Source organism: Nerophis lumbriciformis, linkage group LG15 (genome assembly GCF_033978685.3).
Source record: "Nerophis lumbriciformis linkage group LG15, RoL_Nlum_v2.1, whole genome shotgun sequence".
Taxonomy (NCBI): domain Eukaryota; kingdom Metazoa; phylum Chordata; class Actinopteri; order Syngnathiformes; family Syngnathidae; genus Nerophis; species Nerophis lumbriciformis.
In genome coordinates, this window is record NC_084562.2 from 30,113,051 (window position 1) to 30,138,797 (window position 25,747).

Genomic DNA, 25,747 nt, shown 5'->3' on the forward strand with positions numbered 1-25,747 from the left:
TACAAGGTGACTAACAATGCAGCTAATGGGAGTTATCTATTCTGCCCATAAAGTCCTCCAAAAACCACCAATTATGCTTAATTTACATGTCAAGACATGAATATGAGCAATATTGTTATTATAAGTGCCGTGATCAGGGGCGCCGAAAATGGGGGGGGAAAGGAGACGGATTCTAGGGGCCCATGATGGAGGGGGGCCCAGAGAGGCCCCTAATGATGATGAAATTATAATACAGAAAAAATAATGACACTGTGTTGGGGGCCCTGTAAAGATTCTTTTCATGGGGCCCAAAATCCCTAGCGGCGCTCCTGGCCGTGATCACAGAGAGCTAACTAGCTTATGCTGCTGTATTGACATATTGAGCTGCTGCAGCGCCTCTGAGTTGGTGAAAGTTGAATCTAGATGACAAATCATGCCTCTCACCTGGATAGTAGAATGTTGTGGGCATAAACCCACAAGTTGGTCAACTTTGACATCCAACCTAGAAGAAGACACAAAATGATGCCACACTTTTTTTTTATCCTTTTGTGAGGATTATATTTAATTGTTGATGTAAACGGGAAAAAAATAAACATCCCATTCGTCTTTATCTCAGTGAGAGCAGACATTGTACAGAAAGTGAGTGTTTAATTATGTTTGTATATCTTGTTTAGCACTTCCCTTGATAAAGGAGACAGTAGATCCTTATATAATAGAAGCTAAACATTGAAATACTAAAATAAGAAAGTCGTTAAAATGCCACTGGACCCTCCGCTCTTTTGGCAACATAACATTTGGAAAGCCGACAACAATACGGATGAGTTTCTGCATGTTTTATTACCAAATATCCTTGTTTTTTTTGGACTTGTGTCCATCATTCACAATCCCTTTACAACACATGTTTTTTTGTCTCCATTTTAAGTGGTAAAATAGGGCAAGTACAAGGTGACTAACAATGCAGCTAATGGGAGTTATCTATTCCGTCCATAAAGTCCTCCAAAAACCACCAATTATGCTTAATTTACATGTCAAGACATGAATATGAGCAATATTGTTATTATAAGAGCCGTGATCACAGAGAGCTAACTAGTTTATGTAGCTGTATTGACATATTGAGCTGCTGCATCGCCTCTGAGTTGGTGAAAGTTGAATCTAGATGATAAATCATGCCTCTCACCTGGATAGTAGAATGTTGTGGGCATAAACCCACAAGTTGGTCAACTTTGACATCCAACTTAGACCCGGATATGGTGAGAAGACACAAACTGATGCCTGTTTGCGACACTGTTTTTATCCCTTTGTGAGGATTATGAAGAATTGTGCATGTAAAGGGGAAGATACAAACATCCCATCAGTTTTAATCCCAGTGAGAGCAGACATTGTACAGTAGGTGATTGTTTTATTATGGTTGTATATGCCCTGATGTGGGATCTGAGCCGAGGATGTCGTCGTGGCTTGTGCAGCCCTCTGAGATACTTGTGATTAAGGGCTATATAAATAAACTTTGATTGATTGATATCTTGTTTAGCACTTAGCAATACTGCTACATGATGCTCAGTGTATCACCAAAGCTGCATCTGTTTAGCACACAGCTTCTAAAACTTGTAGAACATCCTCCTTATATTCAGGCTCAAAAATAGAAGTTTCTGGATCATCATTTGTCCCAAAGTAGTCTTTGTTGTCTCTCATCAAGTCTGCCATGATTAGTAGTCTTGTTGTTGTTGAAGGGAAAAGTGAACGTTGCGTTCACTTGCGTGATGCGTCTGTAAATTAAAAATGATCAAAATATGTAAATATTACAGAATCCAAAAGCAGTGAAGTTGTCATGTTGTGTAAATGGTAAATAAAAAGAGAATACAATGATTAGCAAATCCATTTCAACTTATATTCAATTGAATAGACTGCAAAGACAAGTTACTTAACGTTCGAACTGGTAAACTTTGTTATTTTTTGCAAATATTAGCTCATTTGGAATTTGATGCCTGCAACATGTTTCAAAAAAGCTGGCACAAGTGGCAAAAAAGAGTGAGAAAGTTGAGGAATGCTCATCAAAGACTTATTTGGAACATCCCACAGGTGAACAGGCTAATTGGGAACAGGTGGGTGCCATGATTGGCTATAAAAGTAGATTCCATGAAATGCTCAGTCATTCACAAACAAGGATGGGGAAAGGGTCACCACTTTGTGGGCGGTATAGCTCGGTTGGTAGAGTGGCCGTGCCAGCAACTTGAGGGTTGCAGGTTCGATCCCCGCTTCCGCCATCCTAGTCACTGCTGTTGTGTCCTTGGGCAAGACACTTTACCCACCTGCTCCCAGTGCCACCTACACTGCTTGAAATGTCACTTAGATATTGGCTTTCACTATGTAAAGCGCTTTGAGTCACTAGAGAAAAGCGCTATATAAATATAATTCACTTCACACTTCACTTTGTCAACAAATGCGTGAACAAATTGTCCAACAGTTTAAGAACAACATTTCTCAATGAGCTATTGCAAGGAATTTAGGGATTTCACCATCTACAGTCCGTAATATCATCAAAAGGTTCTGAGAATCTGGAGAAATCACTGCACGTAAGCAGCTAAGCCCGTGACTTTTGATCCCTCATGCAGTACTGCATCAAAAACTGATATCAGTGTGGAAAGGATATCACCACATGGGCTCAGGAACACTTCAGAAAACCACTGTCAGTAACTACAGTTGGTCGCTACATCTGTAAGTGCAAGTTAAAACTCTACTATGCAAAGCTAAAGCCATTTATCAACAACACCCAGAAACGCTTCGCTGGGCCCGAACTCATCTAAGATGGACTGATGCAAAGTGGAAAAGTGTTCTGTGATCTGACGAGTCCACATTTCAAATTGTTTTAGGAAACTGTGGACGTCGTGCACTCGGACCAAAGAGGAAAAGTACCGTATTTTCCGCACTATAAGGCGCACCTAAAAACCACAAATTTTCTCAAAAGCTGACAGTGCGCCTTATAACCCGGTGCGCTTTATATATGGATAAATATTAAGATTCATTTTCATAAAGTTTAGGTCTCGCAACTACGGTAAACAGCCGCCATCTTTTTTCCCCGTAGAAGAAGCGCGCGGTGCATGCTGGGATATGTGACGTTTCATTTCCATTTGTGTGTTTATGTAAAGACCCCAAAATGGCTCCTATTAAGTGTGTTGTCTGTCTAATTATAAATAATGCAGACGAGGCGTGTTAACTGAGTTCTCAACGTTTACTCACAGCGTGCTAACTGCCAGCATACAACGCTTCTCAGGGCTACCGCGCATGCTCGTAACTATCGTTGCATGCTGGGTAGTGTAGTTGTTATATTTGCTAGCTCATAACAGCACATTGAGAGACACGCTTACGCGCTTAATTCAATACTCGCCGTCATTCCGGGTGGATTGACAAAAGACCTCCAGCCGCTAGATATTGGTGTCAACAGGGCATTCGAAGCTAGACTGCTAACTGCGTGGGAACAGTGGATGACAGAAGGCGAACACACCTTCACTAAGACGAGGAGGCAGCGCCAGACGACGCCAACATCTGCCAGTGGATCGTAAATTTGCCCAACTTTTCACTTCGGACACCGAAGACGAAGGATTTACGAATGAAGAATAACTTCAGAAAGTGAGCGCTATGTTTATTTTGTGTGTTGTGACATTAACGTTCGAGCAACATTATGTTGCTATTGCTCTGCACTATTTTGAATTTTACTATGTTTGTGATTGCACATTTGCGTACATTTTGGGAGTGAACAGAGTTGTTAGAACGCTGGTTTTTAATATATTATTAAAGTTTGACTGACCTATCTGACTGTTTTTTTGACATTCCCTTTAGCGCAGCGTAGGCGCGGCTTATAGTCCGGGGCGGCTTATTGGTGGACAAAGTTATGAAATATGCCATTCATTGAAGGTGCGGCTAATAATCCGGTGCGCCTTATAGTGCGGAAAATACGGTACCATCCGGATTGTTCTGGGGCAAAGTGTAAAAGGCAGCATGTGTGATGGTATGGGGGTGTATTAGTGGCCAAGACATGGGTAACTTACACATCTGTGAAGGCACCATTAATGCTGAAAGGTACATACAGGTTTTGGAGCAACATATGTTGCCATCCAAGCAACGTTACCATGGACGCCCCTGCTTATTTCAGCAAGACAATGCCAAGCCACGTGTTACATCAACGTGGCTTCATAGTAAAAGAGTGCGGGTACTAGACTGGCCTGCCTGTAGTCCAGACCTGTCTCCCATTGAAACCTTTACTGAGTGTTGTTAAAAGGAAAGGCCATGTAACACACTGGTAAAAATGCCTTTTTTGCAATGTGTTGCTGCCATTAAATTTAAAGTTCATGATTATTTGCAAAAAGAACAAAGTTTCTCAGTGTGAACATGAAATATATTGTCTTTGCAGTCTATTCAATTGAATATAAGTTGAAAAGTATTTGTTGTATTCTCTTTTTATTTACCATTTACACAACGTGACAACTTCACTGTTTTTGGCTTTTGTACATGTTAATATGAATGTTACTACATGACATATATACTTACATCATGTATATATTACATGTTATTATGAATGTTACTACATGACATATATACTTACATCATGTATATATTACATGTTATTATGAATGTTACTACATGACATATATACTTACATCATGTATATATTACATGTTATTATGAATGTTACTACATGACATATATACTTACATCATGTATATATTACATGTTATTATGAATGTTACTACATGACACATACTTACATCATGTACATATTACATGTTATTATGATTGTTACTACATGACATATATACTTACATCATGTATATATTACATGTTATTATGAATGTTACAACATGACATATATACTTACATCATGTATATATTACATGTTATTATGAATGTTACTACATGACATATATACTTACATCATGTATATATTACATGCTATTATGAATGTTACTACATGACATGTATACTTACATCATGTGTATATTACATGTTATTATGAATGTTACTACATGACATATATACTTACATCATGTATATATTACATGTTATTATGAATGTTACTAGATACTACATATATACTTACATCATGTATATATTACATGTTATTATGAATGTTACTACATGACATATATACTTACATCATGTATATATTACATGTTATTATGAATGTTACTACATGACATATATACTTACATCATGTATATATTACATGTTATTATGAATGTTACTACATGACATATATACTTACATCATGTATATATTACATGTTATTATGAATGTTAGTACATGACATATATACTTACATCATGTATATATTACATGTTATTATGAATGTTACTACATGACATATATACTTACATCATGTATATATTACATGTTATTATGAATGTTACTACATGACATATATACTTACATCATGTATATATTACATGTTATTATGAATGTTACTACATGACATATATACTTACATCATGTATATATTACATGTTATTATGAATGTTACTACATGACATATATACTTACATCATGTATATATTACATGTTATTATGAATGTTACTACATGACATATATACTTACATCATGTATATATTACATGTTATTATGAATGTTACTACATTACATATATACTTACATCATGTATATATTACATGTTATTATGAATGTTACTACATGACATATATACTTACATCATGTATATATTACATGTTATTATGAATGTTACTACATGACATATATACTTGCATCATGTATATATTACATGTTACTATGAAAGTTACTACATGACATATATACTTACATCATGTATATATTACATGTTACTACATGACATATATACTTACAGCCTGTATATGAAATGAGGATGAAGGCTTTTGGATGTTTTTAGAGCACTTTATAGGCGGAATAGGACTACTCCCTTTGGCTCCATTGTTAGCTGACTTTTGCTCGCGTTTATTTCTGAGTTAGAATGCATAAAAAATCAAAACATGTGTGGTGTCTTACATAAGGATTGTGACAAATTCCCCCAATAAGTGCGCTTCTCCATTAAGTCCATATGTGCAGAGGTCATTGGGCCACCAGGCAGAGCCGTGGTCGCTCACGTTTGGGCTCAGTGTTTCAGAGCAGCGTTTAGAGTGTTTGGGAGGGAGGAGACGTGACAGCTGTGTTGGTCATGGCTACTCTGACCTTCACATGTCGTGTTGATGGATCGTAAAAGCTGTAACGATACACTGATCCCGGCGCGTAGGCCTGTGGATGTGCTCATATAACCGCACCGCTGCCGCCGGCCCAAAGGAACCGCGGACGGTCACCAAGCAGGACAGCTTGAGTCCATACCAATGCCATTTGTCTGGTGCGGGGATGCAGCATTCAGCTATAGGCTCTCTGCCATGAAAGGAGATGAGTGATGACGGCAGCATAAAAACATGCACACACACACACACACACACACACACACACACACACACACACACACACACACACACACACACACACACACACACATTCTTGTATGTGTTACCTCCTTGAGACCTCAGAAAAATGCCTACCTCTTTAGGACCAGCCTTTCTGGATATATACAGATTTGTATTTACAACATTAATAATATATACATACTATGCAAATATGAAAAAAGTAAGCTTTTAGTTAATATTTTTATTTTTTGTTTGTAATTGTTTTTTAATCTTCATTATGTACTTCAAGTTATTACAGTATGTCTCTATATACCGTATTTTTCGGACTATAAGTGGCAGTTTTTTTTCATAGTTTGGCCGGGGGTGCGACTTATACTCAGGAGCGACTTATGTGTGAAATGATGAACACATTAGCGTAAAATATCAAATAATATTATTGATCTCATTCCCGTAAGAGACTAGACGTATAAGATTTCATGGGATTTAGCGATTAGGAGTGACAGATTGTTTGGTAAACGTATAGCATGTTCTATATGTTATAGTTATTTGCAGGCCCGGCCCTAACCAATCTGGCGCCCTAGGCAAGATTTTAGGTGGCGCCCCCCCCCCACATCGGCAGTGAAGTGTATATACTCACAAGAAACCGAATAGCTTTGTCTTTGACCTTTTTTTTTTACTTACAACTATACCTAATATATAAAGGGGTGGAAAGGTGACTATTACCTGCAGGGCAAACATTAGCTAACCAGAAGGCAATAACAATGTAAACAAAAAACACCTGCTTAAAAGATCTAATACAAATGTCCCTGAGGAATGTAAGGTGGGAGTACTGTAGTTACCTAACGTTACATTATTATTTTCCATAACAATTTAGCCCCCTCCACAATATTAACCCGACGTTAAAACAGAACTATTAGCAATTGCCGAATCATGTAACATTAGCTTAATGCTAAAAAGCCAGCTACTATCACATTCTGTAACAGACAAATAATGTCATGTAGGCTAACATTACCTACCTGCTACCTCTGTCTTTTCTCGTTTCTCCTTCTCTTCTTTTCTCTTTTTTCTTCCCTGGGCACCTGACAGTTTTGGCCGTTTTGACATCTTGTTATGATTTTTTGATGTGGTGACGTCCAAAAAGAGTCATGATACGGGAAGGGAGGGGGTGCACCGTGCGGGGGGGGCGTAATGTTGTAACTAATAATATTTCTATTAAATAGGCTTTAATTTGCATTTTAATTAACGTGGGATTATTTTTTGTATTTAGAAATAATAGTACCAACTTTTTCTTTTCTTTTTTTTTTCTCCAACATTTGTGGCACTGGCGTAGCGCCCCCTGATGGACGGCGCCCTTAGCATTTGCCTATACGGCCTATGCCACGGGCCGGCCCTGGTTATTTGAATGACTCTTACCATAATATGTTACGTTATCATACCAGTTGGTTATTTATGCCTCATATAACGTACACTTATTCAGCCTGTTGTTCACTATTCTTCATTTATTTTATATTGCCTTTCAAATGTCTATTCTTGGTGTTGGCTTTTATCAAATACATTTCCCCCAAAAATGCGACGTATACTCCATGTTTTTTTCCTTCTTTATTATGCATTTTCAGCCGGTGCGACTTATACTCTGGAGCGACTTATACTCTGAAAAATACGGTATGCCTCTATGTACATATTTATGAATTTTTTAAAATTAATTTTGGCCAAAAGGGACGCATTTCAATTTCTTACACACACTTGTTATTACATATGTTGGCCAGAGGGAGTGCTTAACATTTTTACACACACTTGTTATTTCATATGTTGGCAGAGGAGGGAGCACTTTTAAAAGCGACACACAGTCAATTTGAAAAATCCCTCCTTTTATGGGACCACCCTCATTTTGATAGATTTCCCCACCAGGGGTGCAAATGATATCTCTATTTTTTAGTTTTTTGTAATGTGCTTAAGGCCGATGACAAAGGATCACAGACCACAGATGGCCCATGTGTCGCACTTTGGGCAACCCAGCTGTAAAAAGGTAACTGTTAATGGCCACTATAGTCTTAGTAGCGTAGTGTTTTTCTTCATCCTATGGTCACATATGGGACACGGGTTGTCTTACGTCAGCACCGGAAGTCGTAAAATCAGCCGTTCACCTGGTGGGTGAATAGGGAAGTCCTATCATATATTGCTGCCTTTGCACCTGTCAGTGTTTACTTTTGTACGCACATTAAATCAACACAAAAATCCTGACTTTGTAGCAATGTTCACAGACTCTAGTACTCTCTATTAGATGCAATGGTTTTCCGTATTGGGACCATGATTTCGGTCCTAACTTGGTCACATCTCCTCATATGGAAGATACTTTTCCTTGTTGATGTCTCAAGAAGGGTAGAAATACAAGAACGCACACACACACACACACACACACACACACACACGCTTAGGCTCGGCATTTCTTTTACATTCCATCTCCTGCAAATGGATGGCAGGATTGTTCAGTGCTTTCTGCCTGTCCCAAAGCGCTTGCCGGCTCCCCCGAGATGGCACTTGCTCCATCTAAGGAAGAAAGCATTTAGCGGAATGAAAAAGACACATATTGCAAGGGAGGCTGGGAGGATTTGACTCGCATGTAGACAAAACGCTTCCCACACCGCTTCTTTATTGCTCCACCAGCTCGCTACTTTGTCCGTACACACACACAAAAAAAGTACCGGCGCGCAGATTCCATTTTGTCAGTTTTCAGCCGCAGATCATGTAACGATAAAAGATGCTGCCCTCCAGTTAAACACTGCCAGTAAATCAGCAGGCAAAGAAAGCCGGGAGAAGCACTTATTTTGAAGCAGCATGAGAGACCTGACTGGGGGGAAGGGGTTGAGGCAGATAGGCTAAGACAGGGAGAGAGAGCACGTCTTTGTGCACTGTGTACTGGCATTGTGTGTGATGAAGAGATGAATCACTGCTATTTAGGGATTGGTTTCCTGCAACTGATTGTGTGGCGGACAGACTGTCAGGACTTGCCTGTTTTGTTCGGTGGGGGGGGCTTGAGGAAAATGGCCAAGTTTAACTCCCGCATGGAGCAACAAGAGACACCTCAACCCACACATCAATATTCAAAAGATGAGGGTTGTGTTCTTAGCCTGAACACCAACAGCACAGACACCAGACTCTGGAATGACTTTTAGAATAATAATACAAATAATAACTGAAGAAATGAACAAATAAAAAAAATGTTTTGACAAAAACAGACTATCTTTGAATCTCAGTAAAACTAAAATAATGCTATTTGGTAGGAGTGTAACGGTACGTGTATTTGTATTGAACCGTTTAGGTACGGGGGTTCCGGTTCGGTTTGGAAGTGTACCGAACGAGTTTCCACGCGAACATATTAAATAGCGTAACGCACGTTGTGTAAACAATGCACACCGAGGCACAACACACGGCATGCTAGCAGCTAACGGGCTAGGATAGACTGACCATACGTCCTCTTTTCACGGGACATGTCCTCTTTTGCGGAGCTGTCAGGGCGGAGTTTCTTAAATGCCTCAAATGTCCGGCATTTTGAGTTAAGGTTGCATGTATTTTCAATGTATGTTCAGGGTTAAGAAGGGGTTAAAAACAAAACAAATTGTGCAGGTGCGCAGCAGCATCGGTGAGGGAGGGGCAGAGACAGAGAGAGAGAGAGAGTTATGATAAACGCACATGCGTCGCCAGGCTCTGCTTTTTATCCATAGATTTATCACATTTAATTTTTTATTATCTATAGCAGGGGTGTCAAAAGTGTGCCCCGGAGGCCATTTGCGGCCCACAGCTAATGTTTTAAAGGCCCACGGAACATTCTAAAAATACTATTCAAATAAACAAAAGTGAAATAAAAAAGCTTAAAGGTTAAATGTAATTTAGAAAAAGTTGCAATGTTGACTAATAAAACAAAGCTGTTTTTTTTTTTTCTTTCAAACTGTCATTGCTCAAAACATAATATTGAATCAAAATCAATGTTATTACGAATGATTGACCTATCCAAGGTTCCCATTACTTCACATCAAATATTACACTAAGAAAAATATTTTTGATGAAAGATTTTGCAAATTTGGTAAATAAATAACCCAAAAATGTATATTTTGTTGTTTTCTTACTGTACCGAAAATGAACCGAACCGTGACCTTTAAACCGAGGTACGTACCGAACCAACATTTTTGTGTACCGTTACACCCCTAGTATTTGGTAACAGTAGAAAAGAGCATCATACACGAATACAAATAGATGGAGCAGACATTGAAAGGGTAAAAGAAACTGGATTTTTGGGAGTATTAATAGATGATAAAATGAACTGGAAATCTTATTTAAAAAATATACAACATAAGGTGGCAAAAAACATTTCAATAATGAATAAAGCAAAACATGTTCTAGACCAAAAATCACTTCATATTCTCTACTGCTCGCTAGTGTTACCATACCTGTGTTGTTGTGCAGAAATATGGGGAAATAACTACACATGTGCGCTACATTGGTTAACCGTGTTACAAAAAAGATCAATTAGACTGATACATAATGTTGGATATAGAGAACATACAAATACTTTATTTATTGAGTCAAAAATATTAAAGTTCGATGATTTGGTAAAATTGCAAACAGCTAAAATGATGTACAAAGCAAACTATAACCTGCTAGCAAAGAATGTACAACATTTCTTCTCTACCAAAGAGGAGAAATATAACCTTAGAGGAAAACATTATTTAAAACATTTATATGCACGTACAACACTTAGAACCTTTAGCATATCAGTATGTGGAATGAAATGATGGAATGGATGAAGTAAAGAAGTTAAACATTGTACTGATATGATCCAGTTTAAGAGGTTGTTCAAATGAATAGTGCTTACAAAGTACAAAGAAGAAGAATTATGAGAAATACTTTCAACTAGGGCTGGGTGATATATGGAATATACTAGGTTTGTCTCTGTGCGATATAGAAAATGACTATATGGTGATATTGGAGTAAACGTTCTCACACAGTTGATTTTAGCTGCTGGCATTACACTACAGGCTCTTCTCACTCTTTCTTGTCTCTCCTTCTCACAGAGACATAAAACAAGCGCACCTTCTTACATACGTCACATACTGTCGCACGTGCAACGTCATACGCCCTCGCGGAGCAGACAGGTAGCGGCATGGTAACATTAGCTGTGGTGCTAGCGGTGTGGTGCGAGTGGTAATACGAGAGAAAGAAGGTGCGAATCTGGTAACAAATTAAGGAAGAATTAATTCCCAAGAAAAACAGCAGGGGGTCCATCGTCTTGCAGTGGTTTGGCTTCAAGCTGGAAGATGTTGAACAGACAACCGTAATATGTCAAGTATGCGGCAAAAGCGTTGCTACAAAAAGTAGCAGCACTGCTAATATGTAGCATCATTTGAAAAGTCACCCGCTAGAGAATGAAGAGTGCTTGAAACTCTGCATGTCAACATCTCCGGCCGGTGCCACACCCACAAAATGCCAAAGCAATAATTTCCACATCAACACCATATGAAACAAATAGTCAACAACAGAAGGAGATAACGTCCGCAGGAACCTACCACATAGTGAAGGACATACACTATTTGATTTCCTATTATGCAGCTCATTTTTATTTGACACTTATTGAAATATCTTGTGTGACATCATGCACAAAAGTGCACTTTATTTGTTTTAAACTATTGTAGTGGCGTTCTGTACAAAAAGTGCACTTGAATTGAGTGTTGTTTTGATATGTCATCTTAGTGACATCATGCACAAAAGTGCACTAATAGCTTGTTTTAAAATGTCTCTGACAATCTTGCACTTTCTGTTTTGGAAATGACATGAATGTTTGTGCCACTGCTTAATAACTCTTTAATAAATACACTTTTACTTGTGATTTCCCTCTCTGCATGAAAGTTTAAAAGTAGCATATATTAATGCAGTATGAAGAAGAATGTTTGAATGTAGACACATAGAATCATCATACTGCTGTCATTATATGCACCAAGTGTTCATTCAAGTTATGTTAAAGTTAAAGTAGCAATGATAGTCACACACACACTAGGTGTGGTGAAATGTGTCCTCTGCATTTGACCCATCCCCTTGTTCACCCCCTGGGAGGTGAGGGGAGCAGTGGGCAGCAGCGGTGCCGCGCCCGGTAATAATTTTTGCTGAATTAACCCCCAATTCCAACCCTTGATGCTGCGTGCCAAGCAGGGAGGTAATGGCTCCCATTTTTATAGTCTTTGGTATGACTCGGCCGGGGTTTGAACTCACAACCTACCCATCTCAGGGTGGACACTCTAACCCAGTGTTTCTTAACCTGGGTTGGATGGAACCCTAGGGGTTCGGTGAGTCGGCCTCAGGGGTTCAGCGGCAGTCAAAACACACCCGACTCATCGTGTAAATGCAAATTTCTCCCTATCAGCGTATTACAGATACGACAACAGCGGACTGATTTGCAGGTGTGTCATTTGTTGTGAGTTTAGTTTTGTTCTTTGAACAAGGTGATGTTCATGCACAGTTCATTTTATGCACCAGTAAAAAAACATGGTAACACTTTAGTATGGGGAATATATTCACCATTAATTAGTTGTTTGTTAACATGCAAATTAGTAACATATTGGCTCTTAACTAGTCATTATTAAGTACTTATTAATGCCTACTTATTATAACCCTAACCCTCTAAGCCTAACCCTTACCAAATAACTCTAAATTAAGTCTTTGTTACTTAGAATTTGTTCCCTGAGTGTCCAAATAACTCTAAATTAAGTCTTTGTTACTTAAAATATGTTCCCCTAGTGTCCAAATAACTCTAAATTTAGCCTTTGTTACTTAGAATATGTTCCCTTAGTGTCCAAATAACTCTAAATTAAGTCTTTGTTACTTAGAATATTTCCCCATACTAAAGTGTTACCAAAAACATATAACTTTGTCTTGAATTTGAAAAAAACATTTTATTTTTCACTAAAGAAGGGTTCGGTGAATGCGTATATGAAACTGGTGGGGGGGTTCGGTACCCATACTTGCCAACCTTCCCGGATTTTCCGGGAGACTCCCGAAATTCAGCGCCTCTCCCGAAAACCTCCCGGGACAAATTTTCTCCCGAAAATCTCCCGATTTTTCAGCCGGAGCTGGAGGGGGCATGGCCTCCAGCTCCATGCGGACCTGAGTGAGGACAGCCTTTTTTCACGTCCGCTTTCCCACGATATAAACAGCGTGCCTGCCCAATCACATTATTCCATACGAAGCGTCCGGCATATGCCGATGAGCATTGTGCAGATGGAGAAGATCTTCTCGGCGTCCGTGTTGGCGCACACGTTGCCAAAGCCGACGCTGGTCAGGCTGCTGAGGGTGAAGTAGAGGGCGGTGATGTACGAGCTGCGCACCGACGGGCCGCCGACCGTGTTGTTGACGTAGGGCAGTGGTCACCAACCACGCGGACCAATTGGTACCGGGCCGCACAAGAAATCCTTTTTTTTTTTTTTTTTTTTTTTTTAAATAAATTAAATCAACATAAAAAACACAATATATACATTATATATCAATATAGATCAATACAGTCTGCATGGATACAGTCTGTAAGCACACATGATTGTATTTCTTTATGAAAAAAAAAACAACAAACGAAAAGAGACGGGAGGACAACAGGGTGACAAGAACTAAATCATCCAGACTAGAGATAAATTGTATTATTATGTTTATCTTACCTAAAAATAAATATATTTATTAATTTAAAAAAAAACTAAATACATTTTTACTATATTTTGCTAAAAACATCAAAATTAATTGTATTTTTATTTTTATTTTTTCTGACTCCTTATTACATCCAGCCATAGAATTATACATTAAAATAAACATATTTGAAATAATTAATTTTAAATGATCATAATAATTCATTTAAAATGACCATATTTAATTATTAAAACAATTGCTTGTTTATCAACCACTTTAGCATTTTATTCATTACATTTTGAAGCTCTCAGAAGCCAGGTTATGTTATATTCTTTAAGATTTATTTATGCAAGTTTGAAGTATCAATTATCTAAACACAGTTTTGTTTGCATATTTTCAGGATATATATATATATATATATATATATATATAAATATGAAATACTTGACTTGGTGAATTTTAGCTGTAAATATACTCCTCCCCTCTTAACCACGCCCCCCCACTTCCCGAAATCGGAGGTCTCAAGGTTGGCAAGTATGTCGGTACCTCCAACAAGGTTGAGAACCGCTGCTCTAACCACTAGGCCACTGAGGCAGCTAGGCTAAGGCTAAGGCAAAATATCCAGATATATATGGTGTATCGTGACATGGCCTAAAAATATGGAGATATTATTAATAACAAGCCATATCGCCCAGCCCTAACCTCAACCCACACATCAATATTCAAAATTCAATCTCTATAAGAGAGTTGTGTTGAACACCAACAGCGCAGACACCAGACTCCGTAATGACTTTTATAATAATGACATTTGGATTCTTGTTTACTGTTAGCGACGTTCAGAAACAATATTATTATTCCCCTCGGTTAATGAAAAGGTGAATCATCTGCTTCCGTGATAACATCGCGAATCGGTGCCATGTTCAATTATGCATAATGTAATTGTCCAATTATATCATGGTAAACACGGTGATTAGTTGATATTTTCATATATTTACAAAAATGAAAGGCTAATGAGGTAGAAATCTCATTCTGCGTGAGGCGCTGAGCAATGCAGCTGCCAGTGCCAAAAAGAAAAAGTACAAGTAATATGAACATTTCACTGCGTATCCCAGTTCTTCCCAGATGCCAGGCAAATATCAGCAGCAGAGCCATGACATCAGATCGTCTAATTGGATCGGTCGGCTTAGTGAATGAGCTCACATGAAGTCATTGCTGCATCACTGCTTTTTCCATCATGGCCACACTTCTGGCGTTCCTGATGAAATTTGACAATAACGGTGGGTGGATCGATACAAGGGTGGTATCCTGTCCATACGAGTGGGATGAGGTCAAGATTGGACTTTGTATAGGATTGTTTTAGTCCAGGGGTGCCTACACTTTTTCTGCAGGCGAGCTACTATATATCATTTATATTGATTTATTTACGAAAGAGAGGTTTTTGTTACCAAGTTAAAGGTGTTTACTGATAATACAAGCATGTTTAACATTCCTTTCTAAGTTAGTATATGACCTGATTTTGATGACTTGCATTGATTGGAATCAGACAGTAGTGAACTCAAACTTATAATAATAATTCACCCCTATACAATATCCTACCCTATACCCTACTGTGCAATATTACCCTTCCAGTGCAATACATCCCACACTGATTGTTATTACTCCGGTACTCTTGTCTTGTTCACAGTATTTTGTATATTGTACAGGATTGCTTATTGTTTTTATTGGATAGTACCGTATTTTTCAGAGTATAAGTTGCACCGGCCGAAAATGCATAATAAAGAAGGAAAAAAACATAAATAAGTCGCACTGGAGTATAAGTCGCATTTTTTTGGGGAAATGTATTTGATAAAAGCCAACAGCAAGAATAGACATTTGAAAGGCAATTTAAAATAAATGAAGAATAGTGAACAACAGGCTGAATAAGTGTACGTTATATGAACGTGCCTGGTATGTTAACGTAACATATTATGGTAAGAGTCATTCAAATAACTATAACATATAGAACATGCTATACGTTTACCAAACAATCTGTCACTAAATCCCATGAAATCTTATACGTCTAGTCTCTTACGTGAATGAGATCAATAATATTATTTGATATTTTATGCTAATGTGTTAATCATTTCACACATAAATCGCTCCTGAGTATAAGTCGCACCCCCGGCCAAACTATGAAAAAAACTGCCACTTATAGTCCGAAAAATACAGTACCGTATTTTCCGCACCATAAGGCGCCCTGGGTTAAAAGCCGCGCCTTCAATGAACGGCATAATTCAAAACTTTGTCCACCAATAAGCCGCCCCGTGTTGTAAGCCGCATCTAACTGCGCTAAAGGAATGTCAAAAAAACAGTCAGATAGGTCAGTCAAACTTTAATAATATATTAAAAACCAGCGTTCTAACAACTCTGTTCACTCCCAAAATGTACGCAAATGTGCAATCACAAACATACGTATATCAACATGGACAGAGCTGCGTGAAAAAAGCCACCCGGCCTCTTCGCGTAAACTTAAACTTACCTTAACCACTCGCTCATCTTTTCTTCATCCATCCCTTCGAGTTAGCTTTTATGATGACGCCGGCTGGAAAGGTCTCTTTTGGCAAGGTCTTCCTTTTGAATATCACCATGGGTGGAAGTTTCTGGCCATTAGCATGGCAAGCTAGAACCACAGTGAAGGATGACTTCTCATTCCCTGTGGTGCGAATATTCACCGTACGTGCTCCCGTTGTATCCACAGTGCGGTTCACAGGAATATCAGTTGCTGTGAAATACGGTAGTAATCCGTGTGCGGATGGAGAGATTGCGTCTTTTCATGAACCGGATCCTTGTCGCTTAGTAGGAGCCATTTTGTGGTCTTTACAGATGTAAATAGGAAATGAAACGTACGGTGATATCCGCGCGTTTTTTCTTCTTCTTCCGGGGGCGGGTGGTTGCTTACAGTAGAAGAAGAAGCGCTTCCTGTTCTATGGGGGCGGGTGCTTACCTTGGCGGTTGCTTGCGTAGAAGAAGAAGCGCTTCCTGTTCTACCGGGAAAAAAGATGGCGGCTGTTTACCGTAGTTGCGAGATCGAAACTTTATGAAAATGAATCTTAATATTTATCCATATATAAAGCGCACCGGGTTAAAAGCCGCACTGTCAGCTTTTGAGTAAATTTGTGGTTTTTAGGTGCGGCTAATGGTGCGGAAAATACGGTAGTCTGTTTATTTCAATTCTTTAATGTTATCTTTATTACTTCTTGTGTAATTTATTTTCATCCCATATTTGTTTCCACTACTGCACCTTAAGTTGGAGTCCTTAATCTCGTTATATGCAAATATAATGACAATAAAGTCCATTCTATTCTATTCCATTCTAGTGATGATAACGTCCACATTTTCAAATGGAGGAGAAAAAAAGTCCTACCTGTTCAATACCACATGAAAGTGCTTGCTTTTTGTTTGTCCAGCTTCCATACTCCTATTTATACACTCTGTAGTTTGCTAACTTGAGACTCTTATTTTGTTAGCGCAGGCAGGATGAAGCAGGGCTTTTATTGTGAAGGTAGGAACTGTGCAGTCGGTCTTTAGAGTTTTGGCGGCAGGTCGAGAGTCTGTTGAAATAAAAAGTGTTTATCGCCTTCCTGCCGGTCGTTTTTTCTTAATAATGATCTGGCAGCAGCCAGCGTCATCTCAAAGACCGCTAATACCACACCACCTTAGCCGCGCTCACCCTTTAGAGCACAGCTGTAATTTCCTGCCACTAAACCAGCAGATAATAGTTCTTCTCAGGTTTCTACATGTGTACATTTTCACACTTGGCACTACTTTCTTACACTGATTGGTTGTGGTTAGGACCTTCAGTGTGTGCACGTGTGTGTGAATGTGGAATTCCAAAGCGCTTTGATTACCTTGAAGTGACAAAAACGCTATACAAGTATAACCCATTTACACTTTATGAAGTATTTCTGACACATTCCTTATTTTTGCGCTTTAAGAGCTTATTGTTAAGTCTTCAATGTGACTTTAATATTTTGTTTACGCTGTTTGAGTGTTTTCCATGTTTGTGCTGACCTTCCCTTTCTAGCTGATATAAAACACGTATACAGTTTCCAGCCCTGTGATCAACAAATAAAGGCGTAGTCATTGAGCGATCTTGAAAATGTTGAAGTAAAAAGTATTTGTATTTACTTGGTATTGGATTGGTACCAAAATGTGCATTAAATGATATTTAATTCTATTCCGATTCTTGGAATTATGATTCAATCCAGAATCGATTCCCAATTCGAACTGATTGTCCCTTTAAACGTATTGTCGCTATATATTATCTTGTATATATACATTACAGCATAGGTGCCCATTACGTCGATCGCGAGCTAGCGGTCGATGGCGAAGGATGTGTCAGTCACTTCCGTCACATTCACGGCACCCGAGGATCTTGTGAGAATGACGCTGGCTGCTGTGAGATCATTATTAAGAAAAAACGACCGACAGGAAGGCGAGAAACACTTTTTATTTCAACACTCTCGCGGCGTACCTGCCGTCAAAACTGCACAGTTCCTGTCTTCACAATAAAAGCGCTGCTCCATCCTGCCTGCGCTAATAAATTAAGAGTCTCAGAAAGCTAGCAAGCTAGGGAGTTTTCCGCCAATGTATTTCTTGTAAAGTGTATAAAAAGGAGTATGGAAGCTGGACAAACAAAAAGCAAGCACTTCCATGTGGTATTGGACATTTGAAAATGTGGAGGTCAGGCCTGGGCAATTATTTTGACTGGGGGGCCAAATTTAGAGAAAGAAATGTGTTTGAGGGCCGGTATATCTATTTTTAGAAACACTAATACAAAACCTCACAATAATGTCTGATTGAATGCTAAAAACATTTTGACAGACCGCCTTAAAAAATGGAATGGAATTTTACATTTTTCTATGAACGATAAAACACCGAATATTGACAACATATGAACGTCACCCCCCCTCTCGATTGACATAATGCGACAAACAGCGAAATATGAACTCAAAGGGTAAAAATACAATATACAATCTGATATATAACTAAGCTTTAGAACTTTGTTGTGAAAATCTCCTTCCACGTCTGTCCCTGACACCCACATTTCAGGCTGACACTCTGTGGAAATGCTCCCCACCCCCACTGCTTGGTGCCTCGTCTGAGCTGCTGTGACTTAGATTACCATAGTAACTAATTAATTACCAAAAGTGCAGATTCCAACCATTGAAATACTTAGTATAGTTCAAGACTTACGGTCATTAGAAAACATCACTGCACATCATAATGGCAGCTACACTTTCCATCTTAAAGATCTAAAAAAATTATTTGGCAATGTCTGGCGGGCCAGATTGAAATACTTAACAGGCCGCACGTGGCCCCCGGACCTTAATTTGCCCAGGTCTGGTGGAGGTTCTCATCACTACTGTCTGATTCCAATCAATGCAAGTCATCTTAATCATACCAACTTCTATTTTTGTCTTCATGAAAGAAACATTATCATTAAACACCTTTAACTTGTTAACAAAAAGTCCCTTTCATGACTAAATCAATATAAATGATATATATGAATGAGGTGGATCCTCTCCACTTGGTCAATTGAAAAGTAGCTGGCCTGCAGAAAAAGTGCATTAGAATAAAACATTTTCAATACAGGTTGACAATTTTAAAGAACTGCGATTTGGATGTGAAATCATTATTTTCCACCCGGCCCCCTCATATATAGTATGGAATATTTTAGACACAAGGGTTTGGGCTTGTTCCATATCAGGTTTACATGCCATTTATTCTCTGAATTTGAGGCATTAGCAAGCGTAACAGTAAGAAGTGGGAGAAGACAAAGAAACATACATTCATGTCCATGTTCATTCTGGTAGTAGGCAACATAAACGTCCTCAATGACGGTAATCAACTGTGTAATGACTTTGGCCGATTGTTATTCAGTCCAACACGGCTACGCATTTGGAACCCGCACAAAAAACAGTGTTGCTTTATTGATGCAAACTGGTAAAGATTGTGAAGAAAAAGGAGGTTAATAGATGAACAGCCTGATTCTCAGTCAGGAATATGAAGGCAGACAGCGACGTCCTCCTTATCCAGAACACAATCCACCTGGCAAATCATTTTCCTGTGCCCAATCCCGAAGAGCACAAATCCTTTAATCATCCACTAATAGGTCTTTATGAAAAGGCAGGAGATGAATTCAGCCTACCTGCCGCTCTCTTCTCATAATGGCTGCCATGAGTTATCAAAGTGTTGGTGCGTGTCTTATGTTTGTCCGTCAGATAATGAAGGCACTGCAGTTTGATTATCATCAACACCGGCAGTCCAGAGGATTGTTCTCTCGCTCACATATTGAGTTAGACTTAGACAAAATGTAATGATCCACAAGGGAATTGTTCCATGAAATTTGACCATGAATTGATTAACGTGGACCCCGACTTAAACAAGTTGAAAAACTTATTGGGGTGTTACCATTTAGTGGTCAATTGTACGGAATATGTACTGTACTGTGCAATCTACTAATAAAAGTCTCAATCAATCAATCAATCCACTCAGTAGCTCAGTTACAAAGGATGGAAAGTGTAAGGATGGAAAGGATAATGCAGGTATAAAAGTAGACAAAAAATGTACCATAGTAGCAATATAAAATATAACATATATGTAATATTTACATTTTATATATACAGTATGTGATATATACTGATATATTATATTTGTGTATAATATATAACAATGAGCATGTACAATATTACGGTATATGTAGCAGCTGCAGCATAACATCGAGAGTAGATCCAACCAAACAATATACATCATAAACAAAGAGAGGTAGCTAACATGTCAGGTGTGAGGTAATAGACAGGTATCATCTATTGCTGTATGGCCAGTGATTATACAGCTGGATGGAGTGTGGAATGAAGGAGTTCTTGAATGGAACCCTGTGGGAACCAAGCTGAAGGAGCCTGTGGGCGTATGAGCGCCGCTGTCCCTTAATTGTCTGGTTTTGATTGATTGATTGAGACTTTTATTAGTAGATTGCACAGTACAGTACATATTCCGTACAATTGACCACTAAATGGTCAGTTTTTCAACTTGTTTCGGGGTCCACGTTAATCAATTCATGGTAGAAATATAGAGTGGGTGGGCAGGATTGTCCATGATGGCCAGCAGTTTGTCCAGTGTCCTCCTGTCCCTTGCTGACACAAACGCCTCCAACTGCGTGCCAATAGTTTGGCCGGCTTTCCGGATCAGTTTGTCAATCCGGTTAAGTCCCTTTTGCTGGTGCTGCTCCCCCAACAAAGCACTGCAAAGTACAGGGCACTGGCCACAACAGACTGATAAAAGATATCCAACACACATTAAAGGACCTAAGCTTCCTCAGGAAAAAGAGTCTGCTTATGCCCTTCTTGTAAACAGCTTTGCAGTTGTCCTTCCAGTCCAGTCTGCTTTGTAACGACAGCCGTGACATGTTGCCTGTCTCCACCTCGTACGGAAATAGCAACTCTTAGGGGTATTCTTCAGTTGCTGCTGAGAAACTGGAAGGCAGGAATCAAACTGAAGAGAACGAGATGCTTCTGTTCCACTGACCAGATGGACATGTTTGTTGTCAACAAAACCTTGTTAGATAGTTACTCACACACACACTGGGTCTGGAAACTACGCCGGGGGTTGGCCCTGAAGCTAAAAAACATTTGCTAGCAGACTGTGCACATTTATACACTCCCCCAAAAAATCAGAGGAGCCATAAGATAAAAAAGCGTTGGTGTTGCTGCCAGGCGGAGCGGCATCTGTCGTGTTGAGCCGCTCACACAATGCACGAGAGATGGGCGTGAGAACCCTGGGAAGGCTGGGTTCTCTGCAAGAACCGTCTTGTGTTTGGGGAAAATATCCTCGCACTCACTCAAAGCTCCAGTGTCGAGATCCAATTCGAACAAACAGGTTTTGCCAGAAATGGCTGAGCGAGGACGAGCGTTTTGTGTTCAGACATCACTGTGTTTGATGCACCAGTACGCCGTGAATACTAATAAAACTTCTGATGTCTCATTGTACACTGAAACCTATCCATCTCGCTTGTGACACAAATCAAAGCGAATCGGCATAAACACGTTTTGTTCCCGTGACTCACTCACACTGTGTGTTTTTCCTCTGAAAGCCAACAATGTTTTCTTTCTCTTTCCCAGGTGTTACAGCAGTTATGTCAAAGAGCTGAAGACACCTCAAACGGTGAGTACCTTCTCAGTCTGGACTCTTTGACTTTTGACTTTATTCGGAACATGATGCATCACAACTTCCAGTTTCTCTATTCGACATGGTCGAAAAGGAGTAGGAAGAAGCAGAGCTTATTTAATCCTACGTATCCCTTTTCCTTTTACACAGCAGTTGCTAACACTTTTGTTCACTTCCTGTCCTCAATGTATTCACAATATACTCCATAAGTAATAATACAAATAAATACATAACAATTAGTGAAGTAAGTTATATTTCATATGGTGAGATGAGTAAGATTGTCTAGAAAATGAATGGATTGGTGGAATGAATTCAGAATGTTTATCATGGTTCTTCTTCTTTATACTTTGTAAACACTTTAAGTTTGAATAGTTTCTTGAAGTGGATTACATTAGTACATTGTTTGTTTTCTTTGCTTAATCCATTCCATCATTTAGTTCCACATTAGACTTAGACTTCCTTTTATTGTCATTCAAATGTGAGCTTTACAGTACAGATAACGGAATGTTGTTGCATTAGCTGGTTGTAGTCCAGGATAAAAGAGCAATAAGGTGCAGGTATAAATAAATAGATTACTGTACAGATAAATATATTGCACTTTTGCATATGCATCCAGGTCTATGGATGTATGTTATATTGTCTTTCTATTCCAGCCACTTCATCCATTTTTGGGGGGAATTGAGGGGATTATTACGATGCGTTCAAGAGTCTTATGGCCACATACTGATATACTGAAGGTCTCAAGTGTTGTACGTGCGTACAAATGTTTTAAATGACATTTTTCTCTAAGGTTATATTTCTCCCATTTTGTTGAGAAGAATTGTTGTATATTCTTGACTAGATGATTATAGTTTGCTTTGTGTATCATTTTAGCTGTTTGCAAATTCACTATGTCGTGGAATTTATATACTAATATATACTATCTTCATAATACAGTCATCACACAAGTTAATCATCAGAGTATATACATTGAATTATTTACATTATTTACAATCCGGGGGGTGGGATGTGGAGGGGGGCGGGGGTTGCGTTGCTATCATCACTTCAGTCATCAACAATGATATCATCTGAGAAATGGACATTGAAACAGTGTAGGTGTGACTTGGTAGGATATGTACAGCGAGCAGTGAACATAGTGAGTTCAGAAAGCATAAGAACAAGTGACTACACTTTTGATGTTAAAGGTCCAAAAAAATGATGTAGAACGTCCGGCGGGCCGGATTGAAAATCATAACGGGCCGCATGTGGCCCAGGTCTGTTCTAAATGATCTATTTTGTGACACCGTTAATGAATGAAGTGTACGCCACACACTGCAAAAAGTAATATTAAATATCTCAAATAAGGGTGATATTTGCTTATTTTCTGTCTGATAAGATCATTCTTCTCACTAAGCAGATTTGATGTCATAGCGTTTGACTTGTTTTAAGTGTTTTGGTCCTAAATGATCTCAGTAAGATATTACAGCTTGTTGCTGAGATTTGATGACCTATATTGAGTAAAACATGCTTGAAACTAGAATATCAACTGATGCAAAGCTGTTTCATCAACACTCACAAGTATAAAACTGCTTTTTCCAAGTAAAAGTTTCTTTTAAGCATGAAATAAAAAATCATGCCTTTTGACACAATATATATATATATGTATATATATACATATATATGTGTATATATATATATATATATATATATATATATATATATATATATATATGTATATATATGTGTGTGTGTATATATATGTATGTGTATATATATATATATGTGTGTGTGTGTATATATATATATATATATATATGTGTATATATATATTTATATATTTATATGTATATATCAAGGTTCAAGGGTTTTATTCGTCACATGGAGAGTACACCATAGTGAAATGCTTTTTTCCATGCTCTTCAGATATTGCGTACAGTGGGATCCAAACACTAGTTGCTGAATCTAATACACTAAATACAAAAAATACAACAATTTGAATAGCTCTGATGTACATTAATTACAAGACCATAAGTTGCACAATAAGTCCCAGTAGTTATGGTAGAAGTATCAGTACAAGTAAAAGTACAGTAGTCACATACAGTACCAGTGCAATAATCAAATAGAATAACAGTATATACAATATACACAGTATATACAGTATAGGAAGTAATAAATATTAAGGTGTCTACAGTTCTTTTGGCAGTTGAGTAGTCTATATATATATATATATATATATATATATATATATATATATATATATTTTTTTTTTTTCCCCCCTTGCGCACTAATTGACTGAAAGAGCACGCACTCGGCGCGATGATGTCATGTTATCGATGGGAAAATGCATTTTTAGACAATATGATTTGCTTTAGCGGCTAGGAGACCCCGAGAGTAACAAAGCGCTTGCCTTGTTGTCTTCCATTAAGAAAAATAAATTAGTTTTTAGTATAAGTTTGCTGGTTTCAAGAAATGTAATGCCGAGCGCATATCATTACGTCAAGATAATGGCACTAGCATTTACTTCATTTAAGAATATTTTTCAACATATTGAGAAGAAAAGGTCTCATATTTGTTTTTTCTATCAAGAAAAGTGCGAGAATATACTTATTTTAAGGTATTTTGGGATTCATTGAGGTTAGCTAATTTGACTTGTTTTGGAAAGTCTTGACAAGCCAAATGTTCTTGTTCTATTGGCAGACAATTTTGCTTAGTTCAAGTAAAATACCCCTATTTTTTTTTCTTCTTGTTTTTGAACACTGAATTTTTGCAGTGTGTGGCCCAAGTCTGTTCTAAATGATCTATTTTGTGACACCGTTAATGAATGAAGTGTACTTTTAGAGTTATTTCCCCATTTGCTCTGCACAATAACTCAGATGTGATGCAACACAAGACGGTTGATGTGTGACTTTATAAAAAAAACAACATTTTGCTGTACATTAGTTTTTTTGGTTTTCACCTCATTTGATTTGAATGGATTCTGTGAAGAGAGTGTTTTTCCCCTTCAAATTACATTTAACAAGAGACCCTTGGAAAGAGGTTGTTATGATTACATTACAAATTCGGGGTGCAGTCAGTGAATCCAGCAATTAATTAGATCTGGCCTATTCAAATGGCAATGTTTGTATGAAACATACGCAGCTAATAGGCATCCTTTGGAGTTTGCTATCTGCTCAGAGCCATGCAGAATGTAAATGGTTGTTAACTGTGCCCTACAGGGGCTTCCAGGGAAGCCGGATTGCGTGCAGTTGTTTGTGTGTGCTGCTACGTGCGGCGCTAATCTCCCTCTCGCCCTTCCTTTTCACTCCATTTCTGCCTGCGTCGCTCTGTTTGGAGTGCTATCTGTAGTCAGGGGCGCGGCAGCGTCCTCCAGGCTTCACTTCACGCCAAGGTGGCGGTTTGTTGTTGCGCACGCCGACAATGACTTGCACTTTCCTCCATACCTGACCCCCGGTGGCCACGGGCCCGCAAACGTTTTGACGACACACCGAAGCACTCGGCGTGTTAC

The 25,747-nt window shown here is 38.6% G+C and overlaps 1 protein-coding gene across 19 annotated transcripts in view; it reads left to right on the forward strand.

The window, feature by feature from the left end:
- Positions 1–25,747, forward strand: part of baz2ba (bromodomain adjacent to zinc finger domain, 2Ba) — a 198,759-nt gene that overhangs the window by 19,515 nt on the left and 153,497 nt on the right. For all 19 annotated transcript variants that reach the window (XM_061974591.2, XM_061974586.2, XM_061974600.2 and 16 more), the window contains exon 2: positions 22,218–22,260. The gene's annotated coding sequence lies outside the window, so the exon portion shown is untranslated. The remainder of the gene's footprint in view (positions 1–22,217; positions 22,261–25,747) is intronic.